This window comes from Hyla sarda, chromosome 6 (assembly GCF_029499605.1).
Source record: "Hyla sarda isolate aHylSar1 chromosome 6, aHylSar1.hap1, whole genome shotgun sequence".
Lineage (NCBI taxonomy): Eukaryota > Metazoa > Chordata > Amphibia > Anura > Hylidae > Hyla > Hyla sarda.
Window position 1 is genome coordinate 53,750,545 of NC_079194.1, and position 22,444 is coordinate 53,772,988.

The 22,444-nt window shown below is 47.4% G+C and overlaps 1 long non-coding RNA gene across 1 annotated transcript in view; it reads right to left on the bottom strand.

Moving 5' to 3' along the window:
- Window positions 1-364: 364 nt before the first annotated feature.
- LOC130277403 (uncharacterized) overlaps window positions 365-22,444 on the bottom strand; it is a 48,177-nt gene continuing 26,097 nt past the window's right edge. The window contains exon 2 of the long non-coding RNA XR_008845458.1: window positions 365-1,699. This is a non-coding gene — a long non-coding RNA (uncharacterized LOC130277403). The remainder of the gene's footprint in view (window positions 1,700-22,444) is intronic.

The following is a 22,444-nucleotide window of genomic DNA, read 5'->3' on the forward strand; positions in this document are numbered from 1 at the left end:
GCAACTGGCCAACCTTTCCTCTGGAAAGTTTTGATAAATCTCCCCCATTATCTTTATTTTGTAGGTTTATGCGAATAAAAGGATATCCAATTTATATAGATTTTGTGTTTTTAATATTTTTTTATCTGGTATTTGAAGTGGCCAAATATCAGCAATTGTAAACTTTGGCATTTTCTTTTACATTTACACCATTGACCGAGCAGTTTAATTAACATTATATTTTAATCGTTCAGGCATTAACGCACGTGGTAACACCACATATGTTTATTTTTGTTTACATTATGGGTAAAGGCGGGGGGGTTGATTCAAATTTTTATGATTCAAATTATTCACATTTACTAACATTTTGTGTACATTTTATTCACAATTTTTTTTTAGTTCCCATAGGGGACTATATCATGCAATCTTATGATTGTTTAGTCTTATTGGCGCTCCATTACTTCAGACTGCTGTGGCTTTCTGCAGGATTGGAAAACCAATCAGTCGAGCTGGTGGCAGGTAGGGACCTGCTGTCCTCTCAGCTGATTGGGACCCCTTGATTTTGTTGCGGTGTTCCTGATCAGCTCCACTGAGCTACCGGCAGAGTTACTTGACGAAGTGCTGGTAGCACGATAACGGACCGTCACCTGTCTCTCTCTCTCTCCCCCACGCTGTCCTCCTTCCCTGCCTCTCTGCTGCCGCAAGTGATGTGACACATAAACCACATTTGATACAAGAGAAATTTGGGTGAGTGCTCCGTACTTTTTAATACCTACATCTGTACAATTTTCCTGTTTTAGATGCCACAATAGGAGTAAACTCTCTACCGCTCAGCGCTCCGGGTCCCAACTTTCGAGACAAAATGGTTCCGGCAGTAATGGCCCACTCAGCCAATCTCTGGCTACGGAAGGATACCACTGTGGTCGGTGACTGACCGAGTGGCCTGTCACTGCCAAAACCTGTTCGTCTCAGAAGGTGGGAGCTGGGGGGGGGGGAAAGATAGACCCCACTCTGGAGACAGCTCGGGGGGCCCCAGTGGTCAGACCCCTGTGATCATCACTTATCCCTTATCCTGTGGATAGGGGATATGTTGTTACAAGCTGGATAGCCCCTTTAAAGTTACAGACATTAAGGCAGTGGCTGCTTCTGTATAAGGCAGACTATATTACCTTCCTCAAGTTTGCTAAGAAACCAGTCAAGTAAAAACTGCCCAAATAGGCAAAATTATTTAAAAAATGTGTGCTGAGCCACTTTTTAAACAAATTAGACTCCGTTTACAAAAACAAAAACAATTTTTTTTAAATATATTTCTCCCAATGAATTTAGAAAAAAAATACAATTAGAAAAATTTGGCAATCTTCAGTCACTTTATCCAACAGAAAATCCAAATGAAATGAACAGAAATGCACTGAGTCTTGAAAAGTTTTTGTCATTATTTAACATTAAATGCCATAGTTCTGTGCCAGGTTTTTAGGCTCAAGTGTTCAACAAGACTGACTGGCAATGGTGTGTAAATAAAATTCTTCTGGATACATTTAATCCATTGTTTGTATTTATGATATAACGCATCAGAGATGAAAAGCAATGGGCTAATACAAAATATTTGTTACAATATAAACTCGATGGCAAATGGAGTCTTCCTGATCATAGCAAAGAAGGACACTTAGATCCATCTTCCAGAGCACAGTAGGATGACATTTAAAGATGCCCCAACTTCTTTCTGTAAAATAAAATACATTTATGTTACTTCCTTTTTATGTAATGTGGTTAATAACATAAATAAAAGTTAAAGAGTACCCGTCATATTACACAAAACACAAAGTTACATTTTACTCAGTACCTAATCCTGATCATATGCCTATAATTTTTATGTGTCTAGCACCTATATTTCTCTCACAAATGCTGTCTATCTGTTGCTCACTTGCTTTGTCATTTTGTGCTTTAGAGGGGGAGTATCCTCACTCTGTATGACACAGCTTATTCCCTGAGTGCTGGATCTCTTCATCCAGTCACTGCAGGCTGCTCTGTAACCCCCTCCTTTCTGTTTTCAGACAGGATTCTGATAGGACAGGAGTGAGCACAGAGGAGTGCTAGTCCCGCCCTAACTTCCTGGACTTTGTCCCTGCCTGTGCTTCAGCTTGGACAAAGATGATGCTGCAGATGGACAGGATTATGTTCTGGATGATATGGGGACTCCTAGTGGTGTAGCCATGATTTCCATAAAAAGCAAATAAAATTTTCTTGTGAAGTATATTAGAAAGGCTAATGTTTTGCCAAGATGTACAACATTAAGCATTTTTTAAATTTGCCTGTACCCATTTAATCATTGTGAAATAACAAGTTCTGCATCTTTCTAACATACATAGCATTTTAAAGGGGTACATCGCCCCTAGACATCTTATCCTCTATCCATAGAAAAGGGTATAAGACGCTGATCACGGAGGTCCTACTGCTAGGAACATTCCCCCCCCTTCCCCCCACAATCTCTGTGCAGCACACGGCATTCTGAAAGTTATTTTCAGAACACTGAGTTTGGGCAGCCGTGGTTGTGATGTCACGCCACGCCCCCTTGTGACATGCCACCCGTTGATATGAATAGAGGGGGCGTTTCATGATGGTACAAGGGGGTGTGGCGGGACATAACAACCACGGCCACCCAAACCCAGGGTTCTGAAAATAACTTTAAGAATGCTGCATGGAGATAGCAGGGGTCTCAGCGGCAGGACCCTTGCGATCAGCGTCTTATCCTCTATCGTTTGGATAGGGGATAAGATGTCTAGGGGTGGAGTACCCCTTTAATTTCTCACATTTTCCTGAGGAATGTATAATAATGCACAGTGCAATAAGACTTCTTTTAGTGGCCATAATATGGCATAATACCTGGATCCTCAGTGGTTTTACTGAACTAATTCCTGGCAGTTTGGTTATTGTGCATCCAGACTATGGTGGTATAAAAGTGACCATGTTGGAAAACACAGTCCTAGAGACATGTCAAAAGTTCTGACTGGTAGGAGTCCAAGTGTTCAGACCTCGGGATAAGACCACGCGCCTGCGCTCTCCTTTCCCTGCTCTGTGTCACATGCTCCATAGACATTGAGAGTGTGTCTCGATCATGTGACGCAGAGTTGAGAGAGAACGTGCTTAGCAAGGATTTCTCTGACTCGTTCTCCTGATTGGTGGACATCTGAACATTGATCAGACCTCTACTTATCATAAATTTTGACATGTCTCTTGGACCTGTCAAAAGTTTTTCCATGTGATGGTGCCCATTTAAAGGAGTTCTCCGGGATATGAAAACTTATCCCCTATCCTAGGAAAGGAGATAAGTTTCCGATTGCGGGGGTCTGACTGCTGGGACCCCCTTGATCTCCCCTACAGGGCACCGGCAGTCCACAGGTAGGGGGCGTGTTCGACCACCGCACGAAGCGGTGACATACCCCCTCAATACAGCTCTATGGTAGAGCCGGAGCGCTGCATTCGGCAATCTCTGTCTCTCCCATAGCACTGCACTGAGGAGGCATGTCGGCCACCCCTTCGTGCGGTGGTGGACACGTGCTATATGGCCAGAGAATCGGGGCCCTGTACAGGAGATCACAGGGGGTCCCAGCGGTCAGACCCTCCGCAGTCTGAAACTTATCCCCTATCCTTAGTATAGGGGATAAGTTTTCATATCCCGGAGTACATTTACACATATCATTGACAAGAACCACTGCTCCGCTAACCATTCAGCACCCTGCTTTGTACTCATGAAACCATCTACATCTACAGAACAACCTTAAAAAAAATACAACTCCAACAGTTTAAGTGGTTGTCCGGTGACAAGAAGAAGAATAAAGGCTAGATAAACACGTAGAGAAGATTTCTCTACCTAATTTTACATTATACATAAGACAATAAAGGTTTAAGGGCAGGGTTATGTGGGGCACATCCGCAGCATATTTGACACTGCAGGTGTGCCGGTGGCAGTCACAGAGGGACTGCGGAGCGAGCTCCCGGGTATGGCGGGTAGCTCTGTGTGTGCGCTTGTAGTGTCAAATTTCCCGCTGTAGAATTCCACTGCTACGACCAGACACACAAAAATACCTGGCCGCAGCCAGGCGCTTGCCCTAAGGCAAGACCCTGCCCTAAGGGAAAAGAGCTGATTAAGGGCCCCATTGTATGCTGGACAGGCTCATATCACCCTGTGTAATAGGGATAGTGATCACTTGGTTTAACCAGTCAAAAAACCATTGCTCCTCTGCTGCACATCTTCCCATGTAAAAGGGGATGTGTGGCTGACAAATGATGGCAGCAAAGGGCCGCATGAATAATCCAACTATTTTTCGCGAAGCCCTCCTGGCACAATAGTCAAGCTTTGTAATAGGTCCCTAAGAGAGGAATTGCTGGAATCATTAGGTTTTATCCTGAGTTCTCTGTATTTACTGTTCCCTTAATGAATTCTCTGTGGCCTTATTAATAGAGAATGTCCATATCACACTAGGCAGAAGGAAGGTCGGAGGGGTGGAGGGGCTAAGCCATAAGGGATGTGTTTCAGTTTCGCTTGGTCTACATTGCAGGTTTCTTTTTCAGGACGTCTCTTTGCCAGGGATTTAGCAGCCTAAGGCACTGTTCACACTGCAGAGTTTCAGTGCTGGATTACGCATTGGAATTCAACAGGATTCTGCAGCACTGTGCACACGGCAGAATTTTCGTGCCTCATATTTCCGGCTTGGAAATTCCATTTTCCGTGTCCGCACAAAGAATGAACACATTCATTCTTTGTAACGAGTCCACACGGAATGCATAGCAGTCTATGAGACGGCCCATTCCTCTGCGGTCCTAGCGCCGGCAATGTCTGGAATGTCCACACAGAGATTCTCCGTGCGGACATTCCGACGTGTAAACATAGCCTAAGGGTATGTTCATACGGCAGAATGTCCTCCCCACATAGTTCCGGGTGGACATTCCCCAGACAGAATTGCCAAAAAAATTGACGTCTTGACAGTAGCCGGAATCAGGATTTCGGAGCTAGATGTTTGCATTGAAGAATTTCCACTGTGTGCATTGTGCAGCAGAATCCCATTGAAAGCAATGGGATTCTGCTGCAACAAAATTTCCGAGCTGAATTTTTCTGTTCGATTCTGCTCGGAAATTCCATGTGTGAACATGGCCTAAGCCTCTTCTTCTCCACACCTATTGCTTAACTTCCCTGATGTTATGAAGAAGAAGGTGAGGCAAAGCGGATGTAATACTGCAAAACTGCAGCTCATTGTCCGTTGGCAGGAAGAAGACATGTTTTCCTAATCATATTTACTGTTCACATTTGGTGCCAGTAAGTGACAGGTGACATTGAGGATGCAGGTGACATTATAAACAAGAATTAGTTATAGCAATTGTTCGTCTGTTAAAGATCTTACTATGATTAAAAAAATCTTTTGACATGTTGCCTACCCAAATTCACACTGTGATTTCTATCCCCTCCTTTTTTTTGTTTTAACATGTGCTGCACTCTTCCCCACCCCCTCAGCCCAACCCTATATAAGTAGTAGTTAGCTACACATGGGTCATTTCTTTCCTAGCAGCCTCCCAGTCTGACTGGGAGAGTATGGTAAGTGAGCTATTACATCCCTGTTCACACTGGTGTGGTGCTGTGCGGTGTCCGTTGCTGCCGTGGCGCCATGTCTGCGGGGAGGTGCGGCCCATAGACTGGTTTGAGTGGCATTGGGGCTGCTCCGCCGGTGGGTCGTTCCCCCCCCCTGTGGGCATTGGTGTCGCGGCGGTGGTGGTCGCCGCCCGGTGCTGCGCCATTTTATGCTAGGGACGTTAGGGACCCACTCTAAATAGGTGGCCTTGACGTGGCGAGTGGGCTTGTACTTTTTGATCAAAAATGTATACTAACAACCTGTTAGTTTTTGATATTATGCTGAGAAGCAGTCAGATCATTATACAAGATTGTAGATGTGCACCATGTCTGTTTTTCTACCCAAATTCACACTGTGATTTCTATCCCCTCCTTTTTTTTTGTTTTCACATGTGCTGCACTCTTCCCCACCCCCTCAGCCCAACCCTATATAAGTAGTACTTAGCTACACATGGGTCATTTCTTTCCTAGCAGCCTCCCAGTCTGACTGGGAGAGCATGGTAAGTGAGCTATTGGACCTTGTTCACACTGGTGTGGTGCTGTGCGGTGTCCGTTGCTGCCGTGGCGCCATGTCTGCAGGGAGGTGCGGCCCATAGACTGGTTTGAGTGGCATTGGGGCTGCTCCGCTGGTGGGTCGTTCCCCCCTGTGGGCATTGGTGTCGCGGCAGTGGTGGTCGCCGCCCGGTGCTGTGCCATTTTATGCTAGGGACGTTAGGGACCCACTTTAAATAGGTGGCCTTGACGTGGCGAGTGGGCTTGTACTTTTTGATCAAAAATGTATACTAACAACCTGTTAGTTTTTGATATTATGCTGAGAAGCAATCAGATCATTATACAAGATTGTAGATGTGCACCATGTCTGTTTTTCTACCCAAATTCACAATGTCAAAAGTTATGATTGCACCGGGTCTCACTCCTGAGATCCCCTGCGATCGCAAGTTATAAGAGCACTGCTCTGTCCCAAACTGTCAATCTAATCCAACCTTTTTGCTATATAAGTCTATGCAGCAAAAAAGTTCTGACCTGGCTGCTGGCTGGGGAGTGGAGCACATTGCCGAGCACTTTGCCCAACTTATAACTAGTGATTGCAACAGGCCTCAGGAGAGAGACCCTGCACCAAAAAAATTTGTATATTTTGGGGTGAAAAAATCCTGTCTTGTCAGGCAAGACATGCAGGGCTCTGTATACTAAGGACAAGCAGGGCTCTGTACACTGAGGACAAGCAGGGCTCTGTACACTGAGGACAAGCAGGGCTCTGGCCACTGAGGACAAGCAGGGCTCTGGCCACTGAGGACAAGCAGGGCTCTGTACACTGAGGACAAGCAGGGCTCTGTACACTGAGGACAAGCAGGGCTCTGTACACTGAGGACAAGCAGGGCTCTGTACACTGAGGACAAGCAGGGCTCTGTACACTGAGGACAAGCAGGGCTCTGGCCACTGAGGACAAGCAGGGCTCTGGCCACTGAGGACAAGCAGGGCTCTGGCCACTGAGGAAAAGCAGGGCTCTGGCCACTGAGGACAAGCAGGGCTCTGGCCACTGAGGACAAGCAGGGCTCTGTACACTGAGGACAAGCAGGGCTCTGTACACTGAGGGCAAGCAGGGCTCTGTGCACTGAGGGCAAGCAGGGCTCTGTGCACTGAGGGCAATCAGGGCTCTGTGCACTGAGGGCAATCAGGGCTCTGTGCACTGAGGGCAATCAGGGCTCTGTGCACTGAGGGCAATCAGGGCTCTGTGCACTGAGGGCAATCAGGGCTCTGTGCACTGAGGGCAATCAGGGCTCTGTGCACTGAAGGCAATCAGGGCTCTGTGCACTGAAGGCAATCAGTGCTCTGTGCACTGAGGGCAAGCAGGGCTCTGTACAGTGAGGACAAGCAGGGCTCTGTACACCTCTGAGGGCAATCAGGGCTCTGTACACTGAGGACAAGCATGGCTCTGTACACTGAGGACAAGCATGGCTCTGTGCACTGAGGAAAAGTAGGGCTCTGTACACTGAGGACAAGCATGGCTTTGTACACTGAGGACAAGCATGGCTTTGTACACTGAGGACAAGCAGGGCTCTGTGCACTGAGGACAAGCAGGGCTCTGTACAGTGAGGACAAGCAGGGCTCTGTACACCTCTGAGGGCAATCAGGGCTCTGTACACTGAGGACAAGCATGGCTCTGTGCACTGAGGACAAGTAGGGCTCTGTACACTGAGGACAAGCAGGGTTCTATACACTGAGGACAAGCATGGCTCTGTGCACTGAGGACAAGCAGGGCTCTGTGCACTGAGGACAAGCAGGGCTCTGTGCACTGAGGACAAACAGGGCTCTGTACAGTGAGGACAAGCAGGGCTCTGTACACCTCTGAGGGCAATCAGGGCTCTGTACACTGAGGACAAGCATGGCTCTGTGCACTGAGGACAAGTAGGGCTCTGTACACTGAGGACAAGCAGGGTTCTATACACTGAGGACAAGCATGGCTTTGTACACTGAGGACAAGCAGGGCTCTGTACAGTGAGGACAAGTAGGGCTCTGTACACCTCTGAGGGCAATCAGGGCTCTGTGCACTGAGGACAAGCATGGCTCTGTGCACTGAGGACAAGTAGGGCTCTGTACACTGAGGACAAGCAGGGTTCTATACACTGAGGACAAGCATGGCTTTGTACACTGAGGACAAGCAGGGCTCTGTGCAGTGAGGACAAGCATGGCTCTGTGCACTGAGGACAAGTAGGGCTCTGTACACTGAGGACAAGCAGGGTTCTATACACTGAGGACAAGCATGGCTTTGTACACTGAGGACAAGCAGGGCTCTGTGCAGTGAGGACAAGCAGGGCTCTGTGCAGTGAGGACAAGCAGGGCTCTGTGCAGTGAGGACAAGCAGGGCTCTGTGCAGTGAGGACAAGCAGGGCTCTGTGCAGTGAGGACAAGCAGGGCTCTGTGCAGTGAGGACAAGCAGGGCTCTGTGCAGTGAGGACAAGCAGGGCTCTGTGCAGTGAGGACAAGCAGGGCTCTGTGCAGTGAGGACAAGCAGGGCTCTGTGCAGTGAGGACAAGCAGGGCTCTGTGCAGTGAGGACAAGCAGGGCTCTGTGCAGTGAGGACAAGCAGGGCTCTGTGCAGTGAGGACAAGCAGGGCTCTGTGCAGTGAGGACAAGCAGGGCTCTCGTACAGTGAGGACAAGCAGGGCTCTCGTACAGTGAGGGCAAGAAGGGCTCTGTACACTGAGGACAAGCAGGACTCTGTACACTGAGGACAAGCAGGACTCTGTGCACTGAGGACAAGCAGGTGTGGTGTCCCGGTACCGCATCTTATACGGTACCTATGTATGTGTGGGTCCCCATAGCCAGAGTCCCTAGGATGTAGGGATCCCTGTTATGTAGTCTACCCCTTGTCGCCTCTATTCCAAATAATAGTCCAGTAATTTATGTAAGGTTGATGTAAATATAGTAATATATATGTAAATAAATAGTTAATTACCTGTTCCATAGCATTGACTAGGTAAACTCTATGGTATTCTGCTTAAGGACCTTTGGAGGCCCAGTGACGTATGCAATCCCATTACCCTGTGTAATGGTGAATGACAGATGTTCGGACCAATAGGATTCACCCCGCCCCCTGCCCATATAAGGGAGCGGCGGCCATGTTTTCTCTCTCTTGTTCCTGTGCAGCCAAACAGTAAGGATCCCTCTCTTGTTCCTGGGCTGTCAAACGGGAAGGATCTGCGCAGCAACTATCGCAGTGAGTTAGGCCCGAGCCTTGCGGCAACGGCTGAGTCATTCAGAATAGAGAGTGTATCAATCCCCAGACACTCTGCAGCATCACCGGACCTAATATAACCCCTAAATCCGGACGGATCTTCAAATATCTACCCTATATTCAGAGACTTTCAAAATAGCTCAAGGTCCGCAACAACTGTCAGTCACTGAGCAATATAAAGACTGTTTGCATGAGACTGTTACTGTGCCTTGGATGTATCGCAAGCACTTACGTAAAGTTGTTCAAGTTCAATCTCCTTGTGGACCTTCAGTCATTTCATGCACCTATCGTTACTGGGAAGAGCGGCGATAGGCCGGAGCATTACCTCAGCATACCAGCCCTCAGCCTGGCGTCACGAACTATAGGGTTAACATTACTGACATGCTCCCAGCTCACACAGCAGAATGATTTACAAGCCAGGAGCCTCCACAGAGCCCTGTTTGTCCTGCCCTCACTTTCTGTATTTGGAAATGCTGCAGGGGCAGCATTTCTTCACCCACAAATATAACATTTTTTTAACCAATGTATATTACAAGTAATGATATTGTCTACATTATATAAAAAGTTTTTGAAAACAACAGGTACACTTTAAGGTGGCCATGAACCTCAAATAGTGGTTGGCCAAATAAATGTTTGGCTAAAGGCTTATCCTCCTGACACACGCATATATATGCACACTTGACTTGGTTGAGCATGCATGTGTTCTCATGAGTTATTTGGATGGCATCTTATGTGTCTCATGGGAACAAATACATGGGCAGGTTGAAATTCAGTATTTGTTACGCCGAGCGCTCAGGGTCCCTGCTCCTCCCCGGAGCGCTCACGGCGTGTCTCTCCCTGCAGCGCCCCGGTCAGTCCCGCTGACCGGGAGCGCTGCACTGACATGGCCGTCGGGGATGCGATTCGCACAGCGGGACGCGCCCGCTCGCGAATCGCATCCCAAGTCACTTACCCGTCCCGGTCCCCTGCTGTCATGTGCTGGCGCGCGCGGCTCCGCTCTCTAGGGCGCGCGCGCGCCAGCTCTCTGAGACTTAAAAGGCCAGTGCACCAATGATTGGTGCCTGGCCCAATTAGCTTAATTGGCTTCCACCTGCTCCCTGGCTATATCTGCTCACTGCCCCTGCACTCCCTTGCCGGATCTTGTTGCCTTGTGCCAGTGAAAGCGTTTAGTGTTGTCCAAAGCCTGTGTTACCTGAACTCCTGCTATCCATCTTGACTACGAACCTTGTCGCCTGCCCCGACCTTCTGCTACGTCTGACCTTGCCTCTGCCTAGTCCGTCTGTCCCACGCCTTCTCAGCAGTCAGCGAGGTTGAGCCGTTGCTAGTGGATACGACCTGGTTGCTACTGCCGCAGCAAGACCATCCCGCTTTGCGGCGGGCTCTGGTGAACACCAGTAGCCTCTTAGAACCGGTCCACCAGCACGGTCCACGCCAATCCCTCGCTGACACAGTGGATCCACAACCTGTAAGCCGAATCGTGACAGTAGATCCGGCCATGGATCCCGCTGAGGTGCCGCTGCCAAGTCTCGCTGACCTTCCCACGCTGGTCGCTCAGCAATCGCAGCAGATTGCCCAACAAGGACAGCAGCTGTCGCAGTTGACCGCCATGTTACAGCAACTTCTGCCTCTGCTACAGCAGCAACCATCTCCTCCGCCAGCTCCTGCACCTCCTCCGCAGCGAGTGGCCGCTCCTAGCCTCCGCTTGTCCCTGCCGGACAAATTTGATGGGGACTCTAGGCTCTGCCGTGGATTTTTGTCTCAATGTTCCCTGCATATGGAGATGTTGTGGGACTTGTTTCCTACAGAACGGTCTAAGGTGGCGTTCGTAGTAAGCCTTCTTTCAGGAAAGGCCTTGTCTTAGGCCACACCGCTCTGGGACCGCAATGATCCTGCCACAGTCCAGTCCTTCTTCGCTGAAGTCCGTAGTGTCTTCGAGGAACCAGCCCGAGCTTCTTCTGCCGAGACTGCCCTGCTGAACCTGGCCCAGGGTAATTCTTCAGTGGGCGAGTACGCCGTCCAATTTCGTACTCTTGCTTCCGAATTATCATGGAATAACGAGGCTCTCTGCGCGACCTTTAAAAAAGGCCTATCCAGTAGCATCAAGGATGTGCTGGCCGCACGAGAGATTCCTGCCAACCTGCAAGAACTTATCCATTTGGCCACACGCATTGACATGCGTTTTTCTGAGAGACATCAGGAGCTCCGCCAGGAAAAAGACTTAGATCTCTGGGCACTTCTCCCACAGTATCCTTTGCAATCTACGCCTGGGCCTCCCGCCGAGGAGGCCATGCAAGTGGATCAGTCTCGCCTGACCCAGGAAGAGAGGAATCGCCGTAGGGAAGAGAATCTTTGTCTGTACTGTGCCAGTACCGAGCATTTCTTGGTGGATTGCCCTATTCGTCCTCCACGTCTGGGAAACGCACGCACGCACCCAGCTCACGTGGGTGTGGCGTCTCTTGGTTCAAAGTCTGCTTCTCCACGTCTCACGGTGCCCGTGCGGATTTCTCCTTCAGCCAACTCCTCCCTCTCAGCCGTGGCCTGCTTGGACTCTGGTGCCTCTGGGAATTTCATTTTGGATTCTTTGGTGAATAAATTGTGCATCCCGGTGACCCGTCTCGTCAAGCCGCTCTACATTTCCGCGGTCAACGGAGTTAGATTGGATTGCACCGTGCGTTACCGCACAAAACCCCTCTTAATGTGCATTGGCCCCCCACCACGAAAGGATTGAATTTTTCGTCCTCCCCAACTGCACCTCTGAGGTCCTCCTCGGTCTGCCATGGCTCCAGCTTCATTCTCCCACCCTTGACTGGACCACTGGGGAGATCAAGAACTGGGACTCTGCTTGCCACAAGAGATGCCTCTCCCCCCCTCCCAGTCCCGTCAGGCAAGCCTCAGTGCCTCCTCATGGCCCCCGTCCTGGTGACACACTGCCCCGTGCCAAGCTTCACCCTCTGCCCTCCCTCCCCATTCCCACTCCTGCTGTACTGCCTGCCTTTGAGGAAACCCTTCATTCACTCCCGGTGTCCTCGTCCCAGGTAAAGCAGTTGTCGGACAAAAAAAGGGGGAGACCTAAGGGGGGGGTACTGTTACGCTGAGCGCTCCGGGTCCCTGCTCCTCCCCGGAGCGCTCACGGCGTCTCTCTCCCTGCAGCGCCCCGGTCAGTCCCGCTGACCGGGAGCGCTGCACTGACATGGCCGTCGGGGATGCGATTCGCACAGCGGGACGCGCCCGCTCGCGAATCGCATCCCAAGTCACTTACCCGTCCCGGTCCCCTGCTGTCATGTGCTGGCGCGCGCGGCTCCGCTCTCTAGGGCGCGCGCGCGCCAGCTCTCTGAGACTTAAAAGGCCAGTGCACCAATGATTGGTGCCTGGCCCAATTAGCTTAATTGGCTTCCACCTGCTCCCTGGCTATATCTGCTCACTGCCCCTGCACTTCCTCGCCGGATCTTGTTGCCTTGTGCCAGTGAAAGCGTTTAGTGTTGTCCAAGCCTGTGTTACCTGAACTCCTGCTATCCACCTTGACTACGAACCTTGCCGCCTGCCCCGACCTTCTGCTACGTCTGACCTTGCCTCTGCCTAGTCCTTCTGTCCCACGCCTTCTCAGCAGTCAGCAAGGTTGAGCCGTTGCTAGTGGATACGACCTGGTTGCTACTGCCGCAGCAAGACCATCCCGCTTTGCGGCGGGCTCTGGTGAACACAAGTAGCCTCTTAGAACCGGTCCACCAGCACGGCTGTCCGGGCATGCTGGGAGTTGTAGTTTTGCAACAGCTAGAGGGCCACAGTTTGGTGGCTACTGCACTATACTCTATTCTGTGTTTTGGGTCAATCTGCAGGGGAAATCCCATCAGAATTGCATTGCTGTCTATGGAGACGGCAAGCAGTCTAGCGGTCCTAGTGCAGGCTTGTTCTGCTGGTGATTGCCGTGGACTAAAGGTCAAGCCCAGGGGCTTAAAGGGGTACTCCGGAAAACTTGTTTTTTTTAAATCAACTAGTGCCAGAAAGTTAAACAGATTTGTAAATTACTTCTATTAAAAAATCTTAATCCTTCCAGTACTTATTAGCTGCTGAATACTACAGAGGAAATTCTTTTCTTTTTGAAACACAGAGCTCTCTGCTGACCTCACGAGCACAGTGCTCTCTGCTGACATCTCTGTCCATTTTAGGGAACTGTCCAGAGCAGCATATGTTTTCTATGGGGATTTTCTCCTACTCTGGACAGTTCTTAAAATGGACAGAGATGTCAGCAGAGAGCACTGTGCTCGTGATGTCAGCAGACAGTTCTGTGTTCCAAAAAGAAAAGAATTTCCTCTGTAGTATTCAGTAGCTAATAAGTACTGGAAGGATTAAGATTTTTTTAATAGAAGTAATTTACAAATCGGTATAACTTTCTGGCACCAGTTGATAAAAAAAAAAAAAAAAAGTTTTCCACCGGAGTACCCCTTTAACTTGTAGCTTTTGGGCCCCGATGCAAAATCTGCATCAGGGCCCCACGTGCCAATTATAATACTGGTCTCTTATGGGGCAGATGTGCTTTGGGGCCCCTTAGGCACCAGGGCCCTGGTGCGACTGCTATCTCTGCACCCCCTATACCTTAGCAGTGTTGAGCGCGAATATTCGAAATGCGAATTTTTACCGTGAATATTGACACTTCACGATTTCGCGAATATTTAGAATATAGTGATATATATTCGTAATGACGTTTTTTATGCTAATTTAAGCGAATATTTATGCAAATATAGGCACTTCCAGACTGGACACTGATCCCTCCCTTCTTTTAGGTGGAAGATATAATTGCACGTGCGCAGTATGCAAATTTCGTTATGAATTTTTGCATGAAAAAATAAAAGAATAAAAAGAGAACGAACATAGCGAATATGCCAATTTCAGGAACATAGGACGAATATTCATCCATATATTCGAGAAATATTGCAAATTCAAATATGGCCGCTGCCGCTCATCATTATACTTTTAGTAGAGTACAATTTCTCTACTTATAGATGATACTAAGCCTTGTAGGTTTATTGACACAGAAGAGGATAGTACAAAGTAAACAGTACAAAGGTAATGAAACTGGAAAATGAAATTTAACCCCTTTCTGTCGCATTTTTGTCTATGGCCTTTTCATTTTTCTTTTCCTCGCCATTTTTTATTTTGTTCCACCTACAGAGTCATAGGAGGGCTTGCCGGGTGAAGTAGAGTTTGTAGTAATACAGTGACCCCCCGACCTACGATGACCCGACATACGATCATTTCCCCATACGATGGTCTCTCAGAGGCCATCGCATGTCGAAGGCAGCATCAACATACGATGCTTTTGTATGTCGGGGCCATCGCATAAACGGCTATCCGGCAGCGCAGACTGCTTCAGCTGCCACCGGATAGCCGTTTACGGTGCCCCATGTGGTCCGCTGACGATCACTTACCTGTCCTCGGGGCTCCGGCGCGTCCTCTTCGGGATCCCCTGCATTGTCGGCGCTCTCTATCGACGTCCTGACGTTGCTGTGCACGTCGTCCCGTCATCCAATAGGAACGGCGTGCGTAGCGACGTGATGGCGGCAACAGAGAGCGAGGATACCGGGGAAGCAGAGGCCTTGTCGGAGCGTCGGGGACGCGGCGACAGCGATGGAAGGCGACATCCCGGGCAGCGGTCACGATAGGTGACGGTCCGGAGCGGCGAGGACACGTGAGTACAACTTCCTATACCAGTGGTCTTCAAACTGCGGACCTCCAGATGTTGCAAAACTACAACACCCATCGTCGGCGCTCTCCATCGTCATCATCACGTCGCTGCGCACACCGTCCCGTCATCCAATAGGAGCGGCGTGCGTAGCGACGTAATGGCGGCGACGGAGAGCGAGGATACCGGGGAATCAGAGACCTTGCCGGAGCGTCGGGGACACCCCAGGGACGCGGCGACAGCGATGGAAGGCGACATCCAGGGCAGCGTTGACGAGCAGTGACGGTCCGGAGCGGCGGGGACAGGTGAGTATAACCTCCTATACCAGTGGTCTTCAACCTGTGGACCTCCAAATGTTGCAAAACTACAACTCCCAGCATGCCCGGACAGCCGTTGGCTGTCCGGGCATGCTGGGTGTTGTAGTTTTGCAACATCTGGAGGTGCGCAGGTTGTAGACCACTGTCCTATACTTTACATTGCACGGATCTCTCAACATGCGATGGTTTCAACAAACAATGGTCCATTGGAACGGATTACCATCGTATGTTGAGGGACCGCTGTACTATTTTAGGTATTCTTTTGATACCATATATTTTATTAGTGTGGATATTTCCATGCTAGACAATAACAGTTATGATTAGATTTGTTTACAAATGGGATGGCGGAGAAATTAAAAAATTCTGCGTTTTAAATATATATATATAAAAAAAAAAAAAAAAAAAAAAAGGCGAAAAAGGCGTTATACACTTCCAGTCCCACAGGGGACTTGAACATGCAATTTGTAATTACAGCCATCTTTGTCACTAGGCCTGGAGCTGCCATGACAACCCATATCATGTTGATCATATCATGTTGGGGGGGGGGGGGGGGGACAAGAAAGAAATAGGATTTGTGATCAGAATAAAAGAGGTTTCCCTTTTTGTAAGGGCTCATTCACACCACAGAATCTCCAATCTAGGCAGAGATAACAGTGGGTGCCAGAAAAACAAGCCGGCGCTGGGACCGCTCAGTAATGCGCCGTTTCAATAGACGGCAGTGCATTTCAGGGTGGATTCTGCAGAAGGAATAAACATGTTAATTCTATTCTCAAAGTAATTCCTTAGTGTGAATGGTGCAGCAGAATCCTATTGAGAACAATGGGAGGCTGCTGCATCGTATTTTCCAAGAAGAACGCCAGAGCGGAAAACCATTAGTGTAAATGGGCCCTAACTGCTTACTGGAATGTTGTGATGGTTGATTCATTAAATAGGCACTGTCACTCTAAAAAGATTTTGACCTTTTGGTCAAGTTTGGGTGTTCAGACCCCCACCGATCGCTGGACACAGATAGGAATAGTGTTCAGCTAAGCCCTTCACTCCCTGACTCTCTGCAATCTCTGTCTCACTGCAGGAGACAGTCTTCATAGACTTGCAATGTCTTCTGCAACGAGAAGCGTTTGGCTGAGCAATGATCTAATGATGGGGGTTATAGCACCCAGACCTGACAATCAAAACATTTTTTTTGGCTATCTCTTTAGTATTACATAATATCAGTTTTAAGCTCCTTTTACACCAGGTGATTATTGATTAAACAAGCCGAATACTGCCCTGTGCAAAAGACTCAGTGATCAGTCGATGAAGGAGTTATACAGTGACCCCCCCCGACCTACGATGGCCCCGACATACGATCATTTCAACATACGATGGCCTCTCAGAGGCAGCATCAACATACGATGCTTTTGTATGTCGGGGCCATCGCTTAAATGGCTATCAGCGCAGACTGCTTCAGCTGCCACCGGATAGCCGTTTACGGTGCCCCGTGTGGTCCGCTGATGATCACTTACCTGTCCTCGGGGCTCCGGCGCGTCCTCTTTGGGATCTCCTACATCGTCGGCGCTCTCCATCGCCGTCATCACGTCGCTGTGCACACCGTCCCGTCATCCAATAGGAGCGGCGTGCGTAGCGACGTGATGGCGGCGACGGAGAGCGAGGATGTCGGGGAAGCAGAGACCTTGCCGGAGCGTCGGGGACACCCCAGGGACGCGGCGACAGCGATGGAAGGTGACATCCAGGGCAGCGGTGACGAGCAGTGACGGTCCGGAGCGGCGGGGACAGGTGAGTATACCAGTGGTCTTCAACCTGTGGACTTCCAGATGTTGCGAAACTACAACTTCCAGCATGCCCGGACAGCCGTTGGCTGTCCGGGCATGCTGGGTGTTGTAGTTTTGCAACATCTGGAGGTCCGCAGGTTGTAGACTACTGTCCTATACTTTACATTGCACGGATCCCTCAACATACGATGGTTTCAACAAGCGATGGTCCATTGGGAACGGTTTACCATCGTATGTTGAGGGACCACTGTATATTCGTCAGCTGATCACGGTTCTAAACAAAAAACACAGTCAGCTAGACTGCTCCCAGAGTAATCAGGACCTGTGGCTGACAATGACCTATGTGAAACGCTGCATAATCGCTGAGCCATGCCAAAGGCTCATCAAACGATCACCGATCTACTAGATTGGTGCTGTTATCTGTAGGAGTCTGCCTGTCTGAACGGACCCTTCCATTGCTTAAAATAATGAATTCAGAGATTTATTTTAAATATTTGGAGACAGGAAGGATTTCTTTAACCCATAAAATGAGTAACTGCCTCATGGGGTTTGCTTTGCCCCCCTATTTCATAAACAATGGAGGGTAATATGGTGAAGTACTACTTTACGTTGAAGATTTGAAGATCTGAACGTAATTTCAAGGTAGTATTTTAGCTCCTAAACATGTAATTCGGAAGCCCCTCTTCCTATGCTGGCGCTTGTATGTCCGAGCTGATTAAGATTCTGCCATTATACAACAACACGGATCTGTATTCTACATTGGCAGAAGAACCTGTATGACCTGTTTAGCACTTATGGTAATATATTAGGACACAATCAGGACTCTGCTTGCCAGTACGCTCTTATGTAATACTTGTACACTGGAATCCAATATTTATTTTACTACTATATATAATGTTTCCATATTTTCTATAATCAAGTGATAAAAACAACAAGGGAGATTTATCGAAACCTGTCCAGAGGAAAAGTTGGTTGGGTTGCCCATAGCAACCAATCAGATCGCTTCTTTCATTTCTGAAAAGGCCTGGGAAAAATGAAAGAAGCAATCTGATTGGTTGCTATGGGAAACTCAGCAACTTTTCCTCTGGACGGGTTTTGATAAATCTCCCCCAATATGTTTTGAGTTGTCTACATTCCACTGGTAATGCAAAAGCTATCTATATCATGCAATGTCAATTTAGAAGGAAATACTGCAACAGAACTAAGGTGACAGATTCTTAGATGTTTTCTCTCATAATAATTTCCATTTTCCATGTCTCCATGTAATCCTTGCTGAGCATATACACCTTACAGTCTTTTCTCCTCAGCTCAGAGAGCGGTGTGCAACGTGTGATTGTCCCTGATTGGCTGTGGCCACACACAACTCCCTCATCTATATGCACTGCTACCCAAACCATGTGACCTGCTCAGCTCTCTCTCTCTCTCTCCTCTCTCTCTCCCTCTCTCTCCCTCTCTCTCCCTCTCTCTCCCTATATATATATATATATATATATTTTTTTTTTTTTGTATGTAATACGAACTGTGTAACATCTGACTCCTAGTTTCCATATGCAAATTAATAGGGCATAATAAATAGAGAAAATTATAATAACATGTAGAATTAGCACTTGGGATAAATTAATAAATATTGTATGGTGCGTATAAACAATAAATAATAGTAATGGTTGAACATGTTAATAATGGAGGTTTTTCAGAATATTATAATTGAATATTGATATTATATTACACAGTTCGTATATGCAATAACTTAAACCCGTCTTTGTAGAAAACGCAAAAAAAGTAAAAAAAAACGCAATTCACCCATTTGGACAAGTCTGAATGGGCGACAAGCAAATTAAAAGGTTATTTTCATCCATACCGGGTCTTCCACAAGTCCGTTTGGTTTTAATGATGTAAGAGGTAATGTGACACTTTTATATAGTATTTTAGCACTGTTTGTTATATGTTTGCTAGTCTACGATTAAGCCTCAACGTAGGTGAAACGCGTCAGACCCTTTTCTGTATGTGAAACGTGTCAAGATTTGTGAATAAAGGAAAGCTTATTTTATCCTCTTCCTAACGTGCTGGACCTTCTTCTTTTGTTGATTGGACTTTTGGCCGAGGGCGGTACCGGCCGGTCCCGGGCACAGGGGAGCTACCTGGATGTTCAGTGAGATCGGACTCCACAGCCTCCATTACATATATATATCTTAGGTTTTTTTTTTACACTTTTGGCTGAAGCTGTGTTCAGTCCTTTAGTTTAAATTTAACCCCTTAAGGACTGAGGGGTTTTCGGTTTTTGCACTTTCATTTTTTCCTCCTCACCTTTTAAAAATCATAACCCTTTCAATTTTGCACCTAAAAATCCATATGATGGCTTATTTTTTGCGCCACCAATTCTACTTTGCAGTGACAGTCATATTACCCAAAAATCTACATCGAAACGGAAAAAAAAATCATTGTGCGACAAAATTGAAGAAAAAATGCCATTTTGTAACTTTTGGGGGCCTCCGTTTCTATGCAGTACATTTTTCAGTAAAAATGACACCTTATCATTATTCTGTAGGTCCATTCGATTAAAATGATCCCCTACTTATATCGGTTTGATTTTGTCATACTGGAAAAAATCACATGCACGGAAATTTATACGTTTAAAATTGTCATCTTCTGACCCCTATAACTTTTTTATTTTTCTGTGTATGGGGCGGTATGAGGGCTCATTTTTTGCGCTGTGATCTGATGTTTTTTTGTATTGATCGGACTTTTTGATCGCTTTTTATTTATTTCTTCATGATATAAAAAGCGACCAAAAATACATTATTTTGGACTTACGCCATTGACCGTGCGGTTTAATTAATTATATAATTTTATAGTTCGGACATTTACGCACGCGGCGATACCACATATGTTTATTTTTATTTACACAGTTTTTTTTATGGGAAAAGGGGGGTGATTTGAACTTTTATTAGGGAAGGGGTTAAATGACCTTTGTTAACTTTTTTTTTCCACTTTTTTTTTGCAGTGTTATAGCTCCCATAGGGACCTATAACACTGCACACACTGATATCTTATACTGATCATTATTATCCCATAGGGAGCTGTAACACTGCACACACTGATCTCCTATGTTGATCCGTGCAGAGCCATAGCTCTGCACGGATCAGTGAGATAGGGGCTCAATTGCTCAAGCCTGTAGTTCAGGCTTGGAGCAATCAAACCCCGATCGAACGCCGCGGACACAGGTAAGGTGACCTCTGCCTGCGTCCCAGCTGATCGGAACATCACGATTTTATCGCGATGTCCCGATCAGCCCGACTGAGCTGCCGGGAAGCGTTCACTTTCGTTTTCAGACGCGGCGGTCAACTTTGATCGCCGCGTCTGAAGGGTTAACCGCGCACAGCACAACGATCGGTGCCGCACGCTGTTAGCCCAGGGTCCCGGCTATGATTAGCAGCCAGGACCGACCCGGTGTGATGCGGGGTCACGGCGTGACGCCGTTTTTAACACCGGAAGCGGGCTCAGGACGTACAGGTTAGACCATCGATTGGTGGGGGGCCAACAGTAGGTGCCTCTACTAATCAGCTGTTCAGCAAAGCAGTGCCAACACTACACAATGAATGAATGAATCTACCATATTAGCCCAGGAAGCCTCTTTATGTTAGCCTTCAGCCCAGTTCTTTCCTAATAGTCACAGCAGAACTCACCCTCACACAATAGCCAGAGCAGGACCCCCTAGCCCCCTGTTCTGTTAGTAGTCACAGCTGGACTTACCCATGTGCTCGCCCCCCACATATGTGCTCCAGCACTGTACACTCTAAAGACAAGAAGCTTTATGTAAGGAAAGAAGTCTATTGCTGACTGGTGTTTGTAGCTTCCAGCAAAGGCTAGGTTTACATTCTCATTGTGCTCTGCTAAAGGGAGCGCTATTGCTCAGTTCATCAGAAGGACGGTAGGTAAAGGGGTTATCCGGGGAAAAACTTTTTTTTTTTTTTTTTATATCAACTGGCTCCAGAAAGTTAAGCTGATTTGTAAATTACTTCTATTAAGAAATCGTAATCCTTCCAATAAATATCAGCTGCAGAAGTTGAGTTGTTCTTTTCTGTCTGGCAACAGGGCTCTCTGCTAACATCTCTGTTTGTCTCGGGAACTGCACAGAGTAGAAGAGATTTGCTATGGGGATTTGTTTCTACTCTGGACAGTTCCCGAGACAGGTGTCACCAGAGAGCACTTAGACAGAAAAGAACAACTCAACTTCAGCAGCTCATAAGTACTGAAATCTGTTTAACTTTCTGGAGCCAGTTGATATATATGTAAAAAAAAAAAAGTTTTTTCCTAGATAATCCCTTTAAAGGGGTACTCCAGTGGAATTTTTTTTTTTAAATCAACTGGTGCCAGAAAGTTAAACAGATTTGTAAATCACTTCTATTTAAAAATATTAATCCTTCCAGTACTTATCAGCTGCTGTTTGCTCCAGAGGATGTTCTTTTGTTTTTTAATTTATTTTCTTCCTGACAAAAGTGTTCTCTGCTGACACCTCTGTCCATTTTAGGAACTGTCCAGAGTAGAAGCAAATCCCCATAGCAAACCTATCCTGCTCTGGACAGTTCCTGACATGGACAGAAGTGTCAGCAGAGAGCACTGTGGTCAGACAAAAAAGATGAAAAAAAAAAAAAAGAACTTCCTGTGGAGCATATTGCAGCTGATGAATAGTGAAAGGATTAAGATTTTTTAATAGAAGTCATTTTTAAATCTTAGAGGGAAGAGAGTCTCTGCACCGTTCTATATAGACACTCTGCAAGCTGGAAAACAGTATATTGTGACACCTTGCTGACAACTCAAACACCTGTGCAGGTAAGGTAGTGCTGCAATGTGCAATGGCAAAGAAATTCATCCAAAACCAGCAGAAAAGAAGAAACGGAGCACTGACCGTATGAATGCAGCAGGTGAGTTTATTCTTTATCCAGATGGACACATAAGACGGGGAGAGCGGACAGACAGACGACTCGCTGTCTGTCCGCTCTCCCCGTCTTATGTGTCCATCTGGATAAAGAATAAACTCACCTGCTGCATTCATACGGTCAGTGCTCCGTTTCTTCTTTTCTGCTAATTTATAAATCTGCTTATCTTTCTGGCATCTGTTGATTCAAAAAAAAAATATATATATGCTTCTGTGTTGACTACAGGAAATTGAACAATGTCACACATAAGGACGCTTATCCATTACCAAGGATCGAGGAGTCACTCACCGCCCTCGGGTCGGCTGCTTACTTCTCGACCAGTGGGCTTAACCAGTGGATATTGGCAAGTGCCCATGGCCGTGGAGGATCGGGAGAAGACCGCCTTTATGACACCCATGGGACTGTT